Here is a 6,045-nt window from a genome sequence, read left to right as displayed (position 1 = left end):
TAGTTTGTTTTAAATTCCCACCTAATTTGTAACCTATAAGAACAATCACTGTGTGAAATATATCATCACCATCATTTATTTATATAGCGCCATTGGTTCCGCAGTGCTGTACAGAGAATTCATTCACATCAGTCCCTGCCCCATTGGGGCTTACAGTCTAAATTCCCTAACATACACACAGAGAGAGAGAAAGAGACTAGGGTCAATTTTGATAGCAGTCAATTAACCTACCAGTATGTTTTTTGGAGTGTGGGAGGAAACCGGAGCACCCAGAGGAAACCCACGCAAACACGGGGAGAACATACAAACTCAACACAGATAAGGGCATGGTCGGGAATTGAACTCATGACCCCAGTGCTGTGAGGCAGAAGTACTAACCACTTATATGTGTAGGACTTGCTCTGTTACAAGACAACGTTGGGAGGTTATTTTCAAAGACCAAAATGTGAGCTTTCCAGCGGAAAAGCAGCTTGACGCTCACTGTGTTGCTCAGTTTTATTCAAGTGCCCCTAGATTTCTGCTAGAGCTCATAGATTTATGGGACAAGATAGCCACATTTGTGGAGGACCGGCATCTGTCAGAGGAGAGTTGTTGGGAGTAATGAAGGTATTCCTAGCAAAGTATGGAGTAGGCATACTGTTGTGCATCTCATTTATGGTGCAGTGCAAATATGAGATCTCCATTTACAGATCAGGATTGCTGTAATAAGATAAAATGATGGAGAGTGTGCGTTTTCATGGGTGGTCCACTTCCACTCCTGAGAAGGATTTGGATTCTGCACCAGCTCAGGGCTGAGTCTCAATCTATACTTTTTTAATATGACATGTTTTATGCCTCCATATTGCACTTCGGTAGAGAAAGACATCCAGGCACACTCTGAGTAATACAATACTAAAATTCCCTTTAACTGTGATAAGCACAATTCATATACAAATAATAATATACAGCAATAATGTCCCTTAAACGTTGTTAGCAGCTCCTCCTTTTGCTGCTCCACAACCCGCTGTGGAAAAACCACTAAAAATAAAGAAGGTATAAAAGAGCGCTCATAGTAAATTCTTCACCATTAATAATTATCCAAAACAAAGCAGCGTATATTTTCAGAATAAAATTGTTGCTCATCTGCTCATGTTTAGTAATCAGATATTCTTCATTAAACGGACAAGTCTTGATTCTAAGAATGAATCAAAAGGCAGCCATACATGTGTAAAATCTAACGCACAATTTTGTTTTTTAAACCCAATTAAAACCCTTAAAATGGGTAAAGAAAACACAAGCTTGTCCAGGCAACAGTTACGAATTCAGTCAATGATTTTATGTCTGGATACTACAGCCGGTGTGGTGTATATGCCGGAAGATCTCGTTATAGCTGAGTGCTAACAGAGACTTCATAAAACTGTGAGAACCACCATGCTCATTTCATTTATAAAACCTCGTCAGGTGTATGGTTGTTTTCACAGTATATGTGTATATATGTTTGTGTGTGTGTGTGTGTGTGTGTGTGTGTGTGTATATATCTCTCTATATATATATATATATATGTGTGTATATATATATATATATATATATATTATATATATATATATAATCACAAAATTTAAACAGAAAAGTAAACTTATCACATATGTGCATCATACCGAATTCAAAGGTTGCAACAGTGACCAATTTAGCCTCTCAAGTAAAAAACGGGTGTATTTCAATTACTCTCCACATGACTTTTGTTCTTACTAACATGTTAAAGTTACATCTAATAAATTAATACTTAAAACAATAGTTATATTAACCTACCATTTCTTATGTTAACATTTCAATATTTATCACAAGATCCGATCTCATTTAATAAAAATATGAAAAATTTCTCTATTTAACTTCCACAGATGCATACTGAGTAAGCTATTTGCAAATGCACAGCCACTATAAACTACCTAGTTATCACCAAAGAACCGCAATTTACTATTCATTGCAGTATGATGACATAAACTATCTCTATTATATCTGTTGCTATCATTTAATATGTAAACCATATAACCCCAAAAAATATGATACAAAAGACTAGTAAACATCTCAATTAAAATAAAAATACAAAAAACCTACCATGGCTGACCAATGCCCTTTTATAAGTAATCCACTACTGATAGGAATAGAAATTAAATATTGGTCTGCAGTAATACACAGTCAAAATATTTGGTCTTAATCTAATCATAACCCATTGTTACCATTTTACACTCAACAGATGATGTACACCATCAGTAACCAAAAACAGTTTATATCAGCACGTAACAATATTGATGGGAGAGCATAACTTACCTCCATACAATAAATCTTGCATATAAGCAGCCAAATGTTTTTACTGTACTTTTAGCAGAATACTAATCACCATTGCCTCCATACAGTTTAATAAAATTAACTAACTCAAATTTTATATATAACAAAAGTGCATAGTAATTCATAATGCTAATCTGATATGTGCCCTATATAATAAAATGTTCCGATCATTCCCACAGCACAGGGATGATCTCATAAAATATAGTATATATATAACATTATTTAGTAGGACACAATACAAATTAATTATATACAGCTATTTATCACAACTCCCAAAAATATATGCTCTCATTCCCCTAAAATTTAAAAAAATGATACGAATAAATCAATTTTTATGTCACACATACTTTCTTAAATATTTAAATACTACTTTACAATTGTTATAAAATCAAGAGGGACGATCACATATCTAAAAAAACAACAAGGAATAGAAAATATTTTCTTCCAGGGGAATAATTCTTCTTGAAAATGCAAAACATTTTTTCAAAGAATACAACACACAATTTCTAAAAAAAAGAAAACAATAGCAGTCTTTCCAAATGAGTATGTAAGACACAATATCAATCTTTTCACTTAAACCTGTTGGAAGCAAATAATCTAATTCAAAGATTCAAAAGGATTCTCGCTCAAGACTGCGATTTTTACCTCTCTTTTTTTTGTTTAACTTGTTCTATACCTTTGACCACTAAAGTACTAGGGATTATTACCGTGTATCTGGGAAAAATGACATGGTACGCTATGTGCATTTAAACTATTTATGTTTCGTAGATGTTCTTGTACTCTCACTTTTAAACACCTTTTTGTTTTACAAATGTATTTTAAACCACAATCGCATCTAATCATGCATCTATTAGCATAATTGGGAGCAACTTTCGATCCCATCACCGTCCCATGTTTCTGTTCAAAATACCGTTCTTGAAAATGAAAACAATTGAGCCAAAAAGTCAAGTTCGGATCTGTCATTAAAAGTGGATTAATTGCTTCTTAACCATTACAATTATCATCATCATCAACATTTATTCCGCAGCGCTGTACAGAGAACTCATTCACATCAGTCCCTGCCCCAATTGGAGCTTACAGTCTAAATTCCCTAAAATACACACTCACACACAGACACAGACAGACAGAGAGGGAGAGACTAGGGTCAATTTTTGATAGCAGCCAATTAACCTACAAGTATGTTTTTGGAGTGTGGGAGGAAACCGGAGCACCCAGAGGAAACCCACGCAAACACAGGGAGAACATACAAACTCCACACAGATAAGGCCATGGTCGGGAATTGAACTCATGACCCCAGTGCTGTGAGGCAGAAGTGCTACCCACTAGGCCACAGTGCTATGAGGAATGGAAGTATATAAAGGTACTACATCTATAGTGGCCCAAGATAAATTATCCTGTCAACTAAATTTATCCAAAATTTGTAATATTGATGTAGATAGTCTTTTAAACAAGTCTTTGTAAACAGATATCTATGAAATTATATAAATTGGTTGTTACTTAACCTATACCCGATATTATGGAATGGCTTCGGTGGGTTAAACAAAGAATTATGAATTTTTGCAATATGTTAAAAAATTGGTATAATTGGATGTTGTACATATAAATATTCAGATTCAGTGATTATTTTTCTCTGCAGTGTTTTAAATAAAAGGTTATGTAACTCCTTTTTATATTTCTCATTTTGATCCTCAAATACTTTTTAATATGTGATAGTGTTACCAAGTATTCGATTAGCCTCACTTAGATAATCTTCTCTTTTTTGCACTACCGTTTCACCTCCTTTATCTGCACTCTGAGTAATGTAGTAAAATGCTTCACGAATATAAAAGTGCCACCTGCAATAAAAAAAGTCAGTCCCCATGTCCCCTCACTCCTATGATTAACAGAAGCCTCTATAACTAAGAATTATTTTAGGAGAAAAAGTGAAGTTTATATGTTTTAAAGGGTTGCAAAGCAGTAGAAGGTTGGACTGATGTAATGTTCACACTTTTGCACAGTGTGCCATAAAATATTTCCGCCACTCCACACATCTTTGCGCACTCCTACATTACAGAGATGGTTCCAGACAGTGGAGAGTAGGTGTGTACATAAAACTAGTATGGAATATTTTGTCTGGTCACCTGTTATCCAGAAAAATTTTAAAATCAATAAGAGAATAAAAGCTAATAATGTCTGCTTACTGTGAATAGTGTCATGCCCACAACCATGGTCATCCATAATTTCCTCTTATAGTCACTGGGAGGAGCCCTATTGAATAATTTAAGGAAGATGGGAATTCAAAGATTTGGAGAGGAGGATTTTTCTTTAAAATTGTAATTAAGTTTATTTTAGGCATGTAGCATTTACAATCTGGTAGTTGGAACTTCCAGAATAAATAAGAGTGGTTGCGCTGCTGTGCATCTTGAGCTGAAGGAAAGATGTTACAGTGCTAGTTGTCAATGGTGGATCATAGAGAGCATTACTGTGAAGAGGTAAATGCTCTAGAAGCCATCATGAGACTGTGAAGTACACACAAATATTGGTGCCCACCAAACCACGCATTGTAAGACCTTGTCGGAGAAACATAGAATGGGTAAGATCATTCAGACATTTTAGGGCACTGCAATTTCTGACCAGGAAACCACTTGTCATACAATGGCTATTCTGTTGACATGTAGTGTTTTGAAAGTGGAATTGTCATAGAATGACAGGAGAACCGTGTTCCACATTTACTTCCATGTTAGACTAAGTATGGTAAGTGTGTCACATCATGTCATCGTCTTAGAATTTCTTTGTTTCCCAGTCATGAAACACCCATGTGACTTTGCTCTAAAGCAGAATCACAATATGCAGTGAAGTAACAAAAGTGAAAGCTATGCAATCTTGCTTGCTGTGAGGGAACGGTGTCTACCAAGGCTGAACAGCCTACAAAGTTCCCCTGTACGTGGGTAAATACTTACACCTAGGCAGATATCCAACTTAACCAATGATAGCTTTTATTAATGGAACATTAACAACAGGCACATAACCAACATATGTACAGGAGTAACAATTACAGGTATGCACAATGGACACAAGAGTAGTACATACAATAGTATACCGGTTCTATTATGGCGATCTTGGGAAATCCGACTATAGGCTTATGCTTTCCTGGGAATACCAAGCCCCAGTGACTGCCAGCAGGGCAGTGGTCTGGCTTCACTATCACCTCTCTTTTGGTGAGCACACAGATTCACAAGACCTGGGGTAACTTATCCAAAGGAAGAGGAACAAGGGTCCCTGCAGTCCTTCTCCTGATCTCTGTCCTCCGTCAGATGGCAGGAACCATTACCTCCTACACCAGACTGATCTTTTCTCCATCAACCCCCTAACACTCCACTGCTCTTTTTATACCCACAGAATAGCCTCTGGCTGAGGGGTGTGTTGACTGTCTTAGGATATTAAGGCATAGGAATACAATACACGTTTCCTAATTAAGGTGCTTAAATCAGACACAGAAAGCCACCATGTCGGGCTTGTGAATGCACTACTAAACATTATCTAATTTGCCTACAGATGTAGCTAAAAGCACAATATTACAGTTTCTCATTTTCAGCCTGTAATGTGTGGTTAACTAGCGATGTAAATAGCAGGCCAAATATACACAATCCATATAAATGGTTACAGCATAATGTAATAGTGACTATTCACTCCATTGTGTTTTATATATAACACTTACCTGACTAAATTTTAAAAGAGGAG

The sequence above is a fragment of the Mixophyes fleayi genome, chromosome 2 (genome assembly GCF_038048845.1).
Source record: "Mixophyes fleayi isolate aMixFle1 chromosome 2, aMixFle1.hap1, whole genome shotgun sequence".
Taxonomy (NCBI): domain Eukaryota; kingdom Metazoa; phylum Chordata; class Amphibia; order Anura; family Limnodynastidae; genus Mixophyes; species Mixophyes fleayi.
Note: the sequence above shows the minus strand (reverse complement) of the source record.